This window comes from Haliotis cracherodii, unplaced genomic scaffold (assembly GCF_022045235.1).
Source record: "Haliotis cracherodii isolate W230 unplaced genomic scaffold, xgHalCrac1.p SCAF_25, whole genome shotgun sequence".
Taxonomy (NCBI): Eukaryota; Metazoa; Mollusca; class Gastropoda; order Lepetellida; family Haliotidae; genus Haliotis; species Haliotis cracherodii.
Window position 1 is genome coordinate 6,979,507 of NW_027266281.1, and position 18,268 is coordinate 6,997,774.

Here is an 18,268-nt window from a genome sequence, read left to right on the forward strand (position 1 = left end):
TCTCTGGCGCCCAAGATGAAGCAACAATCGTTGTGATATATCTGTTAACACCACTGTTCGTCTGACGCCCACGATGAAGACGCTAGTTATGTGATGTATCTGTTATTAACGTATCTCTGGCGCCCAAGATGAAGCCACTAGTTATGTGATGTATCTGTTCTTAACGTGTCTCTGAAGTTTAAGCTGAAGCAACAACTTGTCTGTGATCATCAATGGGAGTGGGAAAGAGTGCCACGAATCACTAAAGATGTTTGTGTTGCATGACTGGGCGGAGTTAAGGGAAACCCTAACAAACGGGTAGTTGCGCGAGATCTGAGTATGTACAGGTTAATGCTAAGATATTGATCATACCTATATAAAGAAACGGGCATTCAGTATAATAATTGTTCTTGCCGGACTGCACTGGAAAACTGTACTCCACGAGTGCGGAAAGCTTGATATATACATATTTATTTCCATACAGTGGAGGAATTGGCAAACATACAAGGTTTGCTTATCTGAATGCCTCTCCCAAACATGACACACGTACAAATTACAATGTATTGAAAGTGGCATGAGAAATAGCATACATTATGTAATTGACGTTAAAGTAGGAATTGCTCTGTTAGTGTTTAATTACTTGATTATCCTTCATAACTACAGCTACGTTATTATTAACATCCAGCACAAGAACATCGCATCTCAGACAAAATCTCTAAATCGGCAAGAAGATAGAATAAAACTGTGCACTGATACTAAACCCACAAAATAAACTAGAAAACTTCTAGGCCTTAGGCGTATTCTTAATCAAAACGGAACTAATAAAACGCATCTAAAAACATAATAACCTACCAAATCAAAATCACATAAACAAACAAACATCCACCATACCCAGCTCCCTTAGTTCTCCTCCCCTACCCCATCGGCATCTATTCCAAATCTCAAAATTCCCAAATTATATATAAGCAACCCCTAAAGCCCCCTCTTGGGTTGCACAGACCACCTTCGCCCCTTTCGGAAACACATTAAATGGCCTGGCCGGGCCCGTGTGCGAAATACGCATCAGTCGGAAAGCGCACGTTAAATCTCCAAAGTAAGTAAGTAAGTACATGCATATGCTCTCTGCCTCATGGAATTCATTCATCCGATGGAGTAAGCATATACTCCGAAACGGTGTGTTCCTCATAATAAAGAAGTCGACATCTCTGAATTCTCTTGCCTGCCTTTCAAAGACTAAATCAGGAAATTGTGAAAACAATTTAACATGAACACCATAGTAGAAACTACAATGTTTCCAGCTAAATTAATACAAAATTAATATTCCCATTTTGGTATTATATATCACTGGATCATATATACATATTTCTTTAAAGATAGTGCCCCATCACTGTAGCGCACCTGACTGTGTAATCAATAATGTAGTAACATTAAGATGCCACTCTACAGCAGCTGTCGTTTGCATTAAGGTTCAAATAATACAACCAACACTTAATCTATTCAAACTGCAAAGGCTTTTATCAAGGTTGGACTTAAATATATGGCAAAAAGGAAACAGATGTGTCATGATCAACTACTCACTCCACATACACAATATATTATGACATGGCACAAAAAAATGGCGGAGTAATGTCCGTGAAAACAATCGGATTCGAACACATTGAACAAAATCAAGTGTCACCATTTTCAGAAACAAGCATGTGAAGTGTAACAGGTGTTATATTTGGGATAGCACTTTCTTTGTAAAGTACAGATTCTAGTACTTGAGTCCCGTTGAGTCCCGTCCGGGATTCGAACCCACACTTGCAAAAGTGTGAGGCACCTAAACGCCAGCACACAATGTCAGCGATCAAACCCACTCAGCCACCGAGGCTTCCACAAAATGAAATTCCGATAACTGGTAGCCTAGAACACCTACTTTATGTACCCCTCTGACAAGTGTAAATTGGCACGGCTTCCATGGCCGAAGACTATGAACACACAATACCATTTAGAAAGTGGTCAAATATAACAAATGTTATATTTGGGATAACAGTTTCTTTGTAAAGCATGTGAAGTTTCAGCGTCTATTGTCTTGTGGTTTCTACGGAGAAGCTGTTCACTGATGCCGATACAGCTCCCCGTCGTCGTGCACGTGAAAATCGATGCTCGATGAAGTCAATCTGTCAGGTTCAGACCCAATTATTTACTGGCCTCCGTCAAATAGCTTGAATATTTTCGAAAACCACAGGCAGACCCCAACGATAAAGCAGCAATATGGTGATACAACGAGATCAACACAGAAATCAATGTTCATTTTGTCATGTTGTCTGTTGCTGATTGTGAACACCCTTTGAAAATCACCGTACTATTGTACATGTTCTGAGCTGAGGCTGTAACTTGCCACAATGCCAAGGAAGCATGCACGAAGCGACTCCTATAAACATAATCAACCAGTATGGATTTCCAACAATGTCCCTTTTCGAATTATACTTTTATAATGTATCAACAAACTGAATCAATAGAGTGTGTTACCTGTATAACATAACTTTTTTGCCAATGTTCGCTGCGGCTGGTGTTTTGGTATAAGCAAACACGCTTGTATAGACTCAAAGGGAATAACTGTTCGCTGCTCTTCGGTTAAACTGTTTACTGTACGGGTAATGCTAATTTTCAGAGCATTATCATTTGCAGAAGCCCGAGGTCTACGATTCACTGCCCGACAAAGGAAGTCAGTTGAAAAGACCAAGGGCTTCTACAAATCATAATGCCTTAAAAAAATAGCGTTACCGTTATTATAGCAAAAATGGATAAAAGTTGTTATCAAATGAAATAAACAGCAATATCATTTACTGCAATCAATACGAATTTCATGGACCCACTTTATGAAATATGGAAACGTCAGAGAACAAACCAGATGACGTCACTATCAAACGTGACGTCACCTTTCCTTATCCCTATGACGTCACCTAACACAGGCGTGATAATGGCCCGTCGTCAAGCAACATGAGGGCATTATCAAGTTACAGTTGCCTGCTTATTTCTGATAACATGCAGGCGGTCTTATGATAATTCTCTCCATTTCAACAATATAGAATGAGTGAGTTGGGTTTAACGTCACTTTTAACAGTATTTCAGTTATATCAGGGCGTGTCAGCTTAATGTGGGAGGAAAGCCTGAAGTGATGCAGGTCTCAGACTTTTACCACTTTGGTGAAACCCACGAGCACGTGTATGTTGCTGACACACCTAGAAACATAATCGGGGCAAACTGGGATTCGAACCCACAATCACAGATTTCTGGCGTGCCCAAGGGGTGCACAGCTAATCGCGACAACTTAGACGATTGGGCAACCTGTGACCCCATTTATAATGAAGTTCAACACAAAGTCGTATATTGCCGGTTATTATCTTAACGAGTGAGTGAGTGAGTGAGTGAGTATGGTTTTACGCCGCTTTTAGCAATATTCCAGCAATATCACGGCGGGGGACACCAGAAATGGGCTTCACACATTTTATCCATGTCGGGAATCGAACCCGGGTCTTTGGCGTGACGAGTGAACGGTTTAACCACTAGGCTATCCGACCGACCCACTTATCTTAACGAGGTTTGATAACGTGTGTGGTGAAGACTTGGCACTGAGTTTCAAAATAGATTTGGTTTTATTTGTGTGGAAATTTGACATTAAGTGGATCCTTTAGAGATAAAAAAATGTAGTAAGTATAACAAAATAAACATGACCAGAAAATAGATGAAATCATTTGTGCAAATGAAAAACATGGCATGGTGGAATTATTCATTTGTCTTTGTTTGTTTGTTGTTTAACGCCTCACTCACCAATATTCCAGCTGGATGACGTCGGTCTGTAAGTACATGTAATCGAGCCTGGCCCAGACAAATCCAGTGATTGGTATCAGTGAGTGAGTGAGTATGGTTTAACGCCGCTTTTAGCAATATTCCAGCAATATCACGGCGGGGGACACCAGAAATGGGCTTCACACATTGTACCCATGTCGGGAATCGAACCCGGGTCTTCGGCGTGACGAGCGAACACTTTAACTACTAGGCTACCCGACCGCCCCTGATTGGTATCATGAGCATGGATCCACGCAACTGGGATACAATAAGAAATGTCAACCAACTTATTCATCTCTTACGACAAGCATGGTTTGCTGAGGCCTATTCTAACCCGGATATACACGGGTCAAATTATTTATCACTGCTTCAAGACGTAGAAATATATGTTTCTCGGAAGTGAATAACCGCAACACACAATTAGTGTTTTGCGTGGAGCATATCTATGAAGGCGTGTCAATGTTTTTGGTAAATAAAGATCTACAAGCTTCCATCCAGCATTAGTTTCCTCAACCTACAAATGTGTACGAAGGCTTTTTCGGTCTACAAATCAAATACCAATGCAAATATGTTATTGTCATCAATGTGTATTGTGCCAGGTTAAATTGTTTGATAGGCATCCCTTAGATGTTGACGGATGACAAAGTAAACACAATTTATGGATAACAACTGATTTAATACTGTAAAGGCTACGTTTCAGTATAGATCCCTATACCGTTGTTGTTTGCTACCGAAGTTGTGTCCATTTTGTGCAAGGTTAGTTTGTTTGTCTCTCATTTTACGAGCTGTGAGATATAACACAGGACTTTCAATAATAGTATGTGCAAAACAAACCAGTGTTTGACATAAAGAACATTACCTGCATCTAATTGATGCGCGATATACAGGATATAGTTTCTGGCTCTGTCCGTCCGACTTCAATGAGCACAATGTTGCATACATAATGAGAGGATGCGTGGTTAGGTTGATTGAGTAAATGTCCCGTCGGGATACGGGTCAGCATGTAGGTATCCGGCAAAATACAATCGTCGTCAAAAAAGTCGACTCAGTGGGTTGGTCAAGCTGGGTTACATGGTGGATTGCATGTCACCGTATCCAAACTGCGCGGATCGATGCTCATGACGTCAACCACTGGATTTTCTGGTCCAGACTCGATTATATAAACCCGTCGTCGCATAGCTGGAACATGCTTACCTCTTGTCGACTATGCTTGTCGTAAGAGGCGAGTAACGGGATCGGGTGGTCAGGCTCGCTGACTTGGTTGAAACATGTCATCGATCCCAATTGCGTTGTTCGTTGCCCATGATATCAATCACTGGATTGTCTGGTCCAGACTCGATTATTTACAGACCTCCGTCATATAGCTGGAATATTGCTGAGTGCGGCGTAAAACAACAAACCAAACCAAAAAGACCTAGGTTCTGAACCGCAAATACAAAAGACCCCTAAAAGTCCAGGATTCACTGTTCATGTGCAGCCGTCATATAGTTGGAATATTGCTGAAATAGGCGCTAAGCATCAATTAAGGTTACGACGAGGATGGGTCGATGATTCGACCCTACTATAACAGGGTTTCGAGCACATTCGGGGTCGTGTGAATTTCGGCGTCGCAGGCAACGCAAGGGAGATCCCTTTTCAGCTGTCATGGTTTGACTGTCAACAGCGAACACTCAAGACCAGATTTCACATTTCAAACGTACACAGCAAATGCGACACGGAACGATGGACTCGATTGTCATATCACTTCCACTTTTGCACGCGATCGTTCGACCACTGCGTTTATCTGCGCAGCCAACGTCATCAAGTTGCGAGCGCTTATTCTCCAGAAGCACACACGATAGTTTTATCGTGAAATAAACCACGCTTCGTTCTTCATTGTTCTTTGCAATTTATCGCGAAGGGGTCTATTATGTCACAACAACACAAGTTTGTTCAAGTATGCTATCGTGATTCCCATGTGAGTTGCCAGCATGACCAAGATTCTGGAAGACAATGAACACATGAACAAAGACGAAGCTTTGGAAGCATGTCACTAATTGGCATTTTAATTATTAAACAGCGTGACAGCCCTGTGAAGGAAAACGCTGCAATGTGACGCAGATTCGCTTATGAACCTGGAGGAAGCTGTGTTTGGTGTGCCGTGACCGTGACACATCTTATCGTGGAACATACAAGTGCATTGTACCAGGTAGGATTCTACATGTACAGTGTACCTGAGTGGGACGTTACGGTGCCTTAGACCAATTTGTCGTGTAGATTCGATATTGGTTATCCATTGATGGGGGTTGGATGAGTGTGTGGGTGCGTGTGTGTGTGTGTGTGTGTGTGTGTGTGTGTGTGTGTGTGTGTGTGTGTGTGTGTGTGTGTGTGTGTGTGTGTGTGTGTGTGTGTGTGTGTGTGTGTGTGTGTGTGTGTGTGTGTGTGTGTGTGTGTGTGTGTGTGTGTGTGCGTGAATGTGTTTGTGAGTGTGTTTGGTGTGTTTTGACAGTAGTGAATATCTTATCGTGGAACACACCATTTGGGATCCTGTATGTCGTACGTTTGACGTTACTCAGCGCCTCAATGTACGATGTATCAGACCATTTGTCATGTAGACTGGATATTAGTTATCCAGTGATGGGCGTGGTGTGTGTGTGTGTGTTTGTGTGCGTGTGTGTGCGTGTGCGTGTGCGTGTGCGTGTGTGTGTGTGAGAGAGAGAGAGAGAGAGAGAGATCCGGGGTAGAATAGGTCTTCAGCAGCCCATACTTGTCGTAAAAGGCGCCTGCCGTGATCGGGTGGTCAGGCTCGCTGACTTGGTTGATGCATGTCATCAATCCCAATTGCGTGGATCGATGCTAATGGTATCTATCACTGGATTGTTTGGACCAGAGTCGATTATTTACAGACCGCCGTCATATAGCTGGAATATTGTTAAGCGCGGCGTTAAACAAGAGTCAAACAAACAAAAATATGTCTGCCTTTGTGTGTGTGTTTTTGTCCCTGTGTGTGTTTCTGTAAATGTGAGTGTGTGAGTGTGTGTGTGTGTGTGTGAGTGTGTGAGAGTGCGTGTGTGTGTGTGCGTTTGTGTTTGTGTTTGATCGAGTGATTGTGCATGTGTGTGTGTATGTTTGAGGGACGGGTGAGGTGTGTGTGAGAGTGATTGTGCATGAGTGTGCGTATGCGTGTACGTATGCGTGTGTGTGTGTGTGTGTGTGTGTGCGTTTGTGTTTGTGTTTGATCGAGTGATTGTGCATGTGTGTGTGTGTGTGTGTTTGAGGGAAGGGTGAGGTGTGTGTGAGAGTGATTGTGCATGAGTGTGCGTATGCGTGTACGTATGCGTGTGTGTGTGTGTGCGTGCGCGCGTGTGTGTGTTTGCGTGCGTGCGTGCGTGCGTGCGTGCGTGCGTGCGTGTGTGTGTGTGTGTGTGTGTGTGTGCGCGCGCGCGCGTGTGTGTGTGTGCGCGCGCGTGTGTGTGAAGCCTGAGGTGTGTGTGTCCACGGACGTTTAAATACGACTTGTGATTCAGCTGTATATGTGTGAGACAAGACCATTTTACGTTATTGCAGGCACATTGACCATGACTTATCCCACGTCTTCAGCAGCTTTGTCAGTTTAACAGTTAGCGCCCTGTGGCAATAAGGTATCATTAGGAAACATCGTTGAACTAGATCAATATGACAGCCTCACATTTGTGTGTAATTAAACACGAAATCTTAATGGCTGATCGATGATACAATTATTACGCCATTAGGAAAGCTTTAGAAAAATATGGGACAAATAGGTTTTTGTGTCATTATTGTCATTCACAAACTAAAGGCTATCAATCCTTGAGACAATTCAGTACAGAATTGCAAACTGTGTGGACCGGATTTTGACAATGACGCAAGGTTACTTTGCTCCAGAACTGACTTCCGACGATCAACCAGCATATTACCTTGGAGAGAGTGTGAATCCACAGACCATAATATAATAGGACAATCAATGATAACGTTCTGGAGATTGAGGTCTAGGCTCTTGTCGGCGAGTGAGTGAATAATGTGTCCTTTCAAACAGAATTTCAGTTATATGACGGTATGTTAATTATAATGTGGCAGCGAATTCTGTTTTAACAAAGGTCACGATAAAAAACTTTTATCACTTTGATGAAACGCACGAGTATGGCTTTGGTGCTAACATAGGGGATCCTGACACGGCGCAATTCTAAACATCAGGGTGTGGAAAATAAAGAATAAAATTACCTAAGTAGCTAATGTACAAGTTCACAAACTGGTCTTTGTATATGGAAAGTTTCATGAAAGAATGCCAATTAGTCTCAAGAGATAAGGGACGGATAAACACACCACTATAAACAGAGTCAAAGTGAAACTTGTTGCCGCGGAAACGGAATAAAATATAAATTCTAGAAATCCCTCAAGGCACCAGTCGTCAGCAAAGTGTTATGAAAGAATACTTATTAGCGTAACAGATATGACCCGGACATGCGGACGGGCTGACAGAAAAGCTGATTACTATATCTCTACTATATAGAAGAGTAGTAGTGAGTAAGTATGGTTTAACGCCGCTCTTAGCAATATTCCAGCAATATCACGGCGGGGGACACCACAAATGGGCTTCACACATTGTACCCATGTCGGGAATCGAACCCGGGTCTTCGGCGTGACGAGCGAACGCTTTAACCACTAGGCTACCCGACCGCCCCCTTTATAGAAGAAGATTAACTGCTTCAAATAAACTGCTGTAAATATTCTGGTGCTGAAAATATGTTATATAATATTTGGTCATTCGTCTGATCAATATCTTATCACAACAGATTCCTGTACAAACCTAATATCCGGAAACCTGAGACAGAGAGCCACGCCCTAAAGGAGGAGTGGTGTAACAACTCTGTTAGCAGTGTCAATGTCGGATGTGTCACCGCGTTGATACAGGCGAGACAGCGAAGGCACACTGAAGACACCAAATGATTGAAAACAGCCTGAAGGTGTTGTTTTAAATGTCAACCAAGGATTAGTCTACCTGAGCTAGCGTTACCTGCTGGTTCTGGCCCATCACACCCCAGACATGTTCTGTGAGGTTGGTTGGTTGGTTTGTTGTTTAACGCCGCACTCAGCAATATTCCAGCTATATGACGGCGGTCTGTAAATAATGGAGTCTGGACCAGACAATCCAGTGATTGACATCATGACCATCGATCCACGCAATTGGGATCGATGACATGCATCAACCAAGTCAGCGAGCCTGACCACCCGATCCTATTAGTTGCCTTTTACGACAAGCATAGTTACCTTTTAAGGCAAGCATGGGTTGCTGAAGACTTAATCTACCCCGGAATCTTCAATGGTCTGTTCTGTGAGGAAGAAGTCTGGAGGAATAGACGGTTGGTTGATTGGTTGTTTTACTTCACACTCAGCAATATACCCCCTTATGACGCAGGTCTGTAAATAATCGAGTCTGGACTAGACAAGCCTTAAACTGCCTTAGAAATATGTTACATCACGTGTAAGATGTGGACGGCCATTATCCTGCTGCAACGTGACATCGTATCCCAATTTCTAGGATCGATGCTCATAAGAGTCAATCACCAGATTGTCTGGTGCAGATTCGATTATTTACAGACTGCCGTCACATAGCTGGAATATTGATATGTGCGGCGTTGAACAACACATAATCAAATTATCAAATCATATAGCTTGAATGTAACTGATCGGCGTTAAACAACACATAATCAAATTATCAAATCATATAGCTTGAATGTAACTGATCGTCGTTGAACAACACATAATCAAATTATCAAATCATATAGCTTGAATGCAACTGATCGGCGTTTAACAACAACAACAATGTTGCTAACCCTAGCTTTGTCGGTAGCATCCCACAACATTTCTATAGCACGTTAGTCTAATTTGATTTATTGGGCTGCTTTGACGTTGTGTTGTTTGAGTCACATTCGAAGTGAGGAAGAAGCGAATTGGTCCAGTATATATTCAAACAGAATTGATAATCGGGGAAACAATGTCAGCAAAGCAAAATCAATTTTCCCACACTGAAACAAAACCAGACAGTTTGTTGTAATCAGGTGCGGCTTAACACAACAAGTGAAGTGAAAGCAAGCTGTGTGAGAAGAAATGTATTATATATGATATTGACCCAGAGATTCTTAGCAACTGTGTTCTTAGTCACACCTTGAATGAGTAATTTGAAGCCAATTAAGATAACTGGCTTAGTTTAGTAACTCCAAAACAGTGGATGGGTGCGTGAGTGATTGAGTGAGTGCGTGAGTGAGTGAGTGAGTGAGTGCGTGAGTGAGTGAGTGAGTGAGTGAGTGAGTGAGTGAGTGCGTGAGTGAGTTAGTTAGTGCGTGAGTTAGTGAGTGAGTGAGTGAGTGAGTGTAACGTCTCATCGGCAAGTTATACATTAATAATAAATATATTTAGATTGTACATGTATTAAAACAAACTGTCATCGAAGCACAGTACGACTAGATAATTACAGATTCTACATAAATCTAGTCTGAAGACATTTAAAAGAATACATAATTATTCTTTCAACAACACAATATAAAAACGGGCTATAGATCGCAAGCAGCTTAAGTTAGGCCACGATACCATAGGCAGTGGGGACATACGATACTTCTGCTACCTTCACGTGTCACCAGCAGATTTACACCATCAGGCGCTGGCGATTGTAGTTAATTTAGCCACCAATCAAAACTAAGAAAATATACTACGATTAAAAATGTAATTTGAAGGATGTTGAACATATGTACCCTGTCAGGGGGACAATGATTTTACAGCACTTTAACCCGTTTCCAGGATACAGCAACAAAAGAACGAGAATTCATACTAGTTTTGATCCAATGATAATGGCACTAGCAACTGCTCAACCATCCTTGGATCCATCTGTAAATATTGATTAATAAGTGTCATATTTATTTCCTAATTAATTGTATTCTTGTTGTAAAATTAGTTGGTTAATAGTTAATGTCAGGTCGAAATGTGACCTAACCAGTTGCCATGGAGGCGATAATAAAGCTGAATAGGGACTATATCGTGAAGGTTAATATTCGCAGCTGAAATGAAATCTGGTAAGTTTTTAAAACTAGATAGTATCTAGTTTTAATAAATTACACTTACATGCTCCACCATAGTCCTCAACAAAACAGAATCAATTCACTGACACACTTAAAACCTTTGAAAGAATATTTATGTTAAAACGAAATAATGTGAGAAACTTAATACTTCTTTGTGGGACAATCTGAGTTAATGATCAGACAGGGTTGAAGTAAGTCGGGCTTGACATTGCCTTTCTGTTAAAAAAACTGTGATATAAAATGAGGTAAAGGACCTCTCAAGCCAAAATTATGTAAATCCTTTAACTCCCAGGAATTTCTCAAGATTAACGAAAAGTGATACTGTGTTGAGTATTTACTATAGTATTTTTAACAAAGGATTGAAATCGTACTAAATGATCAATATCACTTCTATTATTTCGGAAACCACATTGAATATTTGTTATAAGATTATTGTTTTCCAAATTCCAAACTAGTTTACAGTTCCTTCCATGGCATTGCAAACGTAACTGGTTAAAGATATGTATTGGGCGGTAGTTCCGGCCTGGTTTTGGTATGGGGACTGCGATGGCCTGATGAAACAAAGGAGAAAATTCCCTGACGTTTATATTTGGTCAAATGTATCTCATAGTGTCTCAAGACATGATTCAGGCAAATACTTCAGTAGCTGATAGTAGATATCATCGTCACCTCCTGCAGTAAACTAAGCTTGAGCGAGAACGGTATGTAGCTCATGGAATGAAAATACTTTATCTTCAGCGTTATGTCAAACCAAACTTAACTTTTTATCTTTTCTGAAATCTCTGAATCTCTGGACATTATTTGAAGATCAAGAATTTTGGGCTGATGTTTCGCCAAGATTATTTGCAATGTCAGATTTCTCAGTTATTATTTTATCACAATCTCCACAAGATGGTGGACAGAGGATTTCGAACTTTTGCGTTTTATTTTTTAGCCATGTTTCACATCTATGACATGGGAGTGCGTGAATTAATTTTGGAGACATAGTTCCTCCAATATTAGCGCTTGTTTTGTTAAAAACACGTAGTAAGGTTAACATTTTTCAAGTTATGAGCGGTAGGATGTTGGCGTTTTAACAAGAATACCTCACTCAGACACAGTGTACTGACTCTTATATAGCGACGTGCATGCACGTGTGTGTGTTTGTGTGTGTGTGTGTGTGTGTGTGTGTGTGTGTGTGTGTGTGTGTGTGTGTGTGTGTGTGTGTGTGTGTGTGTGTGTGTGTGTGAGAGTGTATGTGTGTGTGGCTGCTTGTCCTAGTCCGATTTACAGTGCTAGCTCACTGAGATACCATGCCACAGTTTAACTTGAATACCTCACTCAGACACAGTATACAGACACCGAGCCCCTTAATGCAGAGCTCCAGACAGGGTAACAAGTACCATCTTTTAACGTCTTTTGGTATGACGCGGCCGGGAATCGAACCCGCACCTTTCGCTCTTCAGGCGGATGCTCTACCACTAGACCACGGAGGCAGTCCTGTGATAAAGGCGGTTCATCATCCGGTTTACAGGTTTTAGGACAGTAGGGAAGATATCACTTCCACAGAGATCGTCATGTGCAGATCATTCAAGTTCATTGTGAAGAGCTGAATCTTTGGAGGAAAGATAAAGGGCGGAGTAATTGCCAGTGGCAGGTGTTCAAGCTCGCTGACCTGGTTGATACATGTCATCGTAATCCCCATTGCGTGAATCGATGCTCATGATGTCAATCACTGGTTTGTCTGGTCCAGACTCGATTATATACAGAACGCAATGGAAAGTCTGAAAATCAGTATTAATGAACTAATACAAATAAGCAAATTGCAATGATCAAATACAAGAACCTGTGTTTGCCGTCACATTGCTGCGTGTGGCGCAGTTTCATTACAAATTTGATCTGAAATATATCGTTCTGGAACGCTTACATTTGATTTGCTCTTCTTCCTATAAATGACCAGCTGTACAATATAGTCACCTGAAACCGATGGTAGTACACGTCTTGAAGACACAAAACGAACAAGATTTTGTTGTGATTTTATTGAAACTTCAGCGGCTTGTCAAGCACAGAGACAATGGGGTAGCATGTTGGTTATAGCTTTCTCTCGTCACGCCGAAGCCCCGGGTTTGATTCTACATTCGCGCACAATGTGTGAACACCCCCTCCACACACACACACACACACACACACACACACACACACAACACACACACACACACACACACACACACACACACACACACACACACACACACACACACACACACACACACACACACACACACACACACACACACACACACACACACACAAACACACACAACCATACCCCCACAAACACACACACACACACACATAAACACACACAAAAAAAAGAAAGAAAACGAAATAAAAAAAACAAAGCTAAAAACGTTTTGTGGTAGCCATGTGGAGGTTAGCCTGGTGGTTAAAGCGTTCGCTCGTTACGCCATACAGCCGGGTTCGATTCATGGGTACAATGTGTGAAGCCCATTTCTGGTGTCCCCCGCCGTGATATTGCTGGAATATTGCTAAAAGCGACGTAAAACCATACTCACTTACTCACCTATATGAACAGTTATGATCTCAAAAGGTATTTTTTGGGAAATATAACCCTGTCACCTGAAGCAAATGTATGTACATCTAAACATCTAACACTGGGCCATCAATAACACACGTATAAAGAATTATCATCAGCAAATGATTTAATACAACTTTGTATGTCTTCATCTATATCAATAAATAAATATCATTAATAAAAAGAAGTGGCCTCAGCACCGAACCTTGTGAAATGCCTGCTAGTAAAGATTTAGTATAGGATTTATATGCATTGCCTACAGTATATTGGTTTCTGTTTGTTTGATAACTTTCAAACTAATCTGAGAGTGGGGCTCGTTTTCCAACGGGTTTACCGGGGACTAGACAACAGAAGAAAGACACCCATGCAGTTCCTAGACGCCGCTGGCAACCTTATCTAATGTGGACAATACCTTTCTATGATTTTCCTGTGGTTAATTGATTTAATGTAAAAGTATTTCCAAAACTATTTTTCTTCTGTGTTATATTATAAATATAATATATTCGTAATTTCATTATGTGTTATGGTTTTATTTCATTTCACACGTGTATCCCATTATGTCAACACTGTTTCGTTGTCTCAGTATAGACAAGTTTATCTCACATCACAGGTGAAACAGGTGACAGTTATGTTACCTCGTGGACACGGTCAACTGTTCGAGATGTTAATGTGACAGTTTGGTATTGATTCCGTAAATGAACCAACCGAATATGGTTGTTCTGTTGACGTGACGTCACACGTGGACAAGTCATGAGTGGAGCCCTGCTCTAGATAACGTCTCCAGAGTGATGCTGGTGTGTTTCGATGAGCATTAAAATGTCTAGTAACTTCGTGTTGCGCTGTTCCAGTTTGCGGCATACCCACGACACGTAGACGTTCATTGTCAGCAAGCCGTGGCATTGCGTAAGCGTTAAACAAGGATACGTTTTATGAGCAACGTGTTAATAAACAATCAGCGTGTGCTGGTCACGTTAACAAACTCCCGATAGTATCATGTTCCAAACAAACATCCACCTTGTGCGGCGTGCAGGAAAATGTGCAGTGCAAATTGTGAATCACGACCTTAAATGATGTCTATGGTAAACTACAGTTACAACGAACACGCTTATAACGAACTGACCGATATGACGAATTTTTTTTTTAGTCCCGACCATTTGTTGTAAATATGCTTTATATATGTTGGTATGTCCACACAATACAGGTGCCCTCTGCTGGCTTCTTCCTTTTGTTTAGTGGAACACGGGCTTTAGGGTTACATATGAATCTTTTTATCATTGTTTTTTAATGCGATTTGATTATTATTTACTATCGTACTTACTTCTTGTTTTAAATGAGACGTTTTATGTTTATATGTCACCACAAATTACAATTATTGCTTGTAAGCTCAACACAGTTGACAAATACCCAAAAAGATATGACTAGTAAACCATTAATGTACATTGAAAAATATATATTGTAAATGCGAGAATGATCTAGGATCAATTAGAAGATATATGGTCAGCAGCGATGGGAATTTATTCAACAAGCCCGTGAAAACAACACTGCTTTTGTGGTTTAGATTTTTGAGATTTTGAGTCTAGCTTAAAAGCGTGACTCGATAACCATACAGCTTTGGTTTGTCTGCGCCATAGCTGTATCTATATGTCTAGCGTGGCCTGGAGACATTTCAAAGAATCCCTACACAATAACTGTAAAGATCTAGCGTGACTAAATATGTAAGACTGGAGTATATTGCACATATTCAAAACTGAATTTTGGAAAGACACATGTTGTCATTAATATACTGTCTTTGATTAAACATACCTGGACGTTTCCTACGAGCGGCACATCCTGCTCGAGGTCGTCCCCACACAAACACTCGGAATACCAAGCTTCCTAACAGTGTAATGGTAACACATATATAGTAATGAACAACAATGGACAGACAATGACGTTGCTCTGGACATGGGACTTCTAGAGGTGATGAACCGACATTGCTCAGGGGATGAACAATTAAGGCAATAGATGTCATACTATAAATAACAGTAATTAACGGGAAGTGATATAGTAGTCCAGATTGTCTGACAGTCAATATACAATGAAATGGTGGTGAGGATTAACAACAGGGATTAACAGGGTAATTAGCCCTTTAAATCAAATGTTCTTCAGACAATGGTTGTCGTAAATCAGTTGCTATGACAGCACGTGCAATGTTTGCATTTTTTTTAATGTTACGAATCATGTATTATAATTGCATGCTACGACAAGTGAAGTATTAAGCTCCCCAGGATAGTTATCTGACTACACACAGATTCCGTTGAACTGACCGCAATGACAACATGCTTTACATGTATATGTGTGCCAATGGGATATAAGGGATAAATAAAATAAAATAATAAAAGCTTAAAAATCACTTTCATGATCTTAGGAAATCTCGGCTAAAAACAGAATTAATTGTATTCTTATTATATCTTGAACATGTAATTATAAATCCCTGTCAAATGATAATAACATAAAGTGTTACCCAAAAGCCTGCCGCGTCAGTAGCATCGTCAGAAACTCATGCTAAGGCAAGGCAATTCTTTTCAAGTCCAAAAGTACAAATCAGTATAATAAATTGCACGCGGTCGGCGGCCTATGACGTTGACGCTCACATCTTCCATCATGTCCCAGACATGTGGGGGAAAGGTCTGGGTTGATTTCTGGCCATGGGATTCTATGGATGTTGTGCTGCACGATGAGCACGGGCGTTGTCGCCCTGACAGACACAACCTCGACCCACACGCCTTGCAAACGGGACAACAAGGGTGCCAGTGTGTTATCCCAATAATACTGTCCAGTGACCCTTCCTTGCACAATATGATGTGGGGTTCCGACAGCAATAGTGATGCAATTCCTCACTCTAACCGATCTAAAGTCAAATCTGGTATGATCTCATGTTGACTTTGTTTGAAATTCATTTCGATGTCGCGAGGCACGATCACGGCTACCAATAAAGTGCAAAGTGAATTCGGACTCATCTGAAAACATCACACGCGACGGACAACGTTTTCAACAGTTTCAACGTTGTGCACACCATTGGCCTCCGTTGGCAATATGACGATTTATAAGATGCGGCACAACACTGGTTTCGGATCAATCGATTCTGCAGACTACTACAAGTGTCCAGCGTTTTGATAGCACGTAGACGCTCCGTGCTTTGCAGACTACTACCAGTGTCCAGCGTGTCGATAGCACGTAGACGCTCCGTGCTTTGCAGACTACTACAAGTGTCCAGCGTGTCGATAGCACATAGACGCTCCGTGCTTTGCAGACTACAAGTGTCCAGCGTGTCGATAGCACGTAGACGCTCCGTGCTTTGCAGACTACTACCAGTGTCCAGCGTATCGATAGCACGTAGACGCTCCGTGCTTTGCATACCAGTTTCCTGCGTGTCGATAGCACGAAGACGCTCCGTGCTTTGCATACCAGTTTCCAGTGCGTCGAAAGCACGTAGGTGCTTTGCAGACGCCTAATCCTTAACAATGAACGACATAAAGTAAATCACAACTGCATGAAGAACAGAAATAAACCTGAGAGAAATAATGGTCCACATTGATTAATCCCTGAAAGTATCAAAATCAAGAATGACACCCTACGCCTGTGCGTACTGCGTGAGGTACATGGAAACCATAGGATGTATTTTGGTATTAATGGTAACAGACATAAACGTTCTTGTGTCGAATGTGTGTCGTTATAATTTATCTGTGTACTAATAGATGGCATAAACATGTCCCGATCCCCAGCTTGTTTGAAGAGTGCTATATCCGGTAACCTCAGAGAGGCTTGATTGCTGATTGACGAAGTGGATGTTTGTGTTTTCAACCTTTAAGGTCAGCGTGAATTGTCTGCAATCCACCATAGAATTAGATACTTATTCTTACTATTTTGGACATTTTAACAGGCGCTAATTATAACATCAAAGGTTAATGTATTTCAAAATGGATATTATTATTAAGTCCCTGTACCGAATCAATGGCAAAAGACGAAACTGGCGGACAACATGCTATGCAGTTGATGTGTTCAGATGTGTTTTGTGCACATCATGAGTCTCTTTTCCTGTGAATGTATGATGTAATATCTCCTGAACACAAGCGATCATGATCAGTTTTGTCTCATTTTATTGACAATTATAAGAAAAAGGTGAGCTCAATTAGTCATTATCTAATTTATATATCGTCATAACCCTTCTGAAGAAGACCGCCTCCATGGTCAAGTGGTCGAGCACGTCTGCCCTGTGAGCGGAAGATCCGGACTAGTACAAGCAGCCCCCTCCACCAATGTGTTGGAAAATGTGTTTTTACATTTTTACTGAAAAACTATCCATATATACAATGGTTGAATTCGCTAGGCTGTCCTTTACGCGAGCCAGCATCCTACGATCGTTGATGAAAATTCCTGAATTAAATTCCTGGGATAATGAATCTTGGTTTGTCAGTACATTGTGTATGCTTGTGAATCCAAATAACGGAATTTCGCAACAAGTGTGAGTATGTCATATTTGTCATGCTGCCAGTCCTCAATCTGAACTCAGCAACTTAACAAACTCTATGTACTGCAATCGATTATTCTGTCTGTTTCCCTGTGTCGTTTGGTACAAAAGAGCACCATGTTTTAACTGTAAAGCATTGTTTGCAAGCTTCATGGCTTTCTCCTTAAAGACTTTCAAGCGTAGCACATCCATGGAAAATTTAGTTATATTGATTCTTTGACAATGGTGATATGATGTAAGAGGTTTGGTCGACTATATCCCTCCCTCAATCAATTCTTACTTTGCTAAAGAGAATATCTAAGA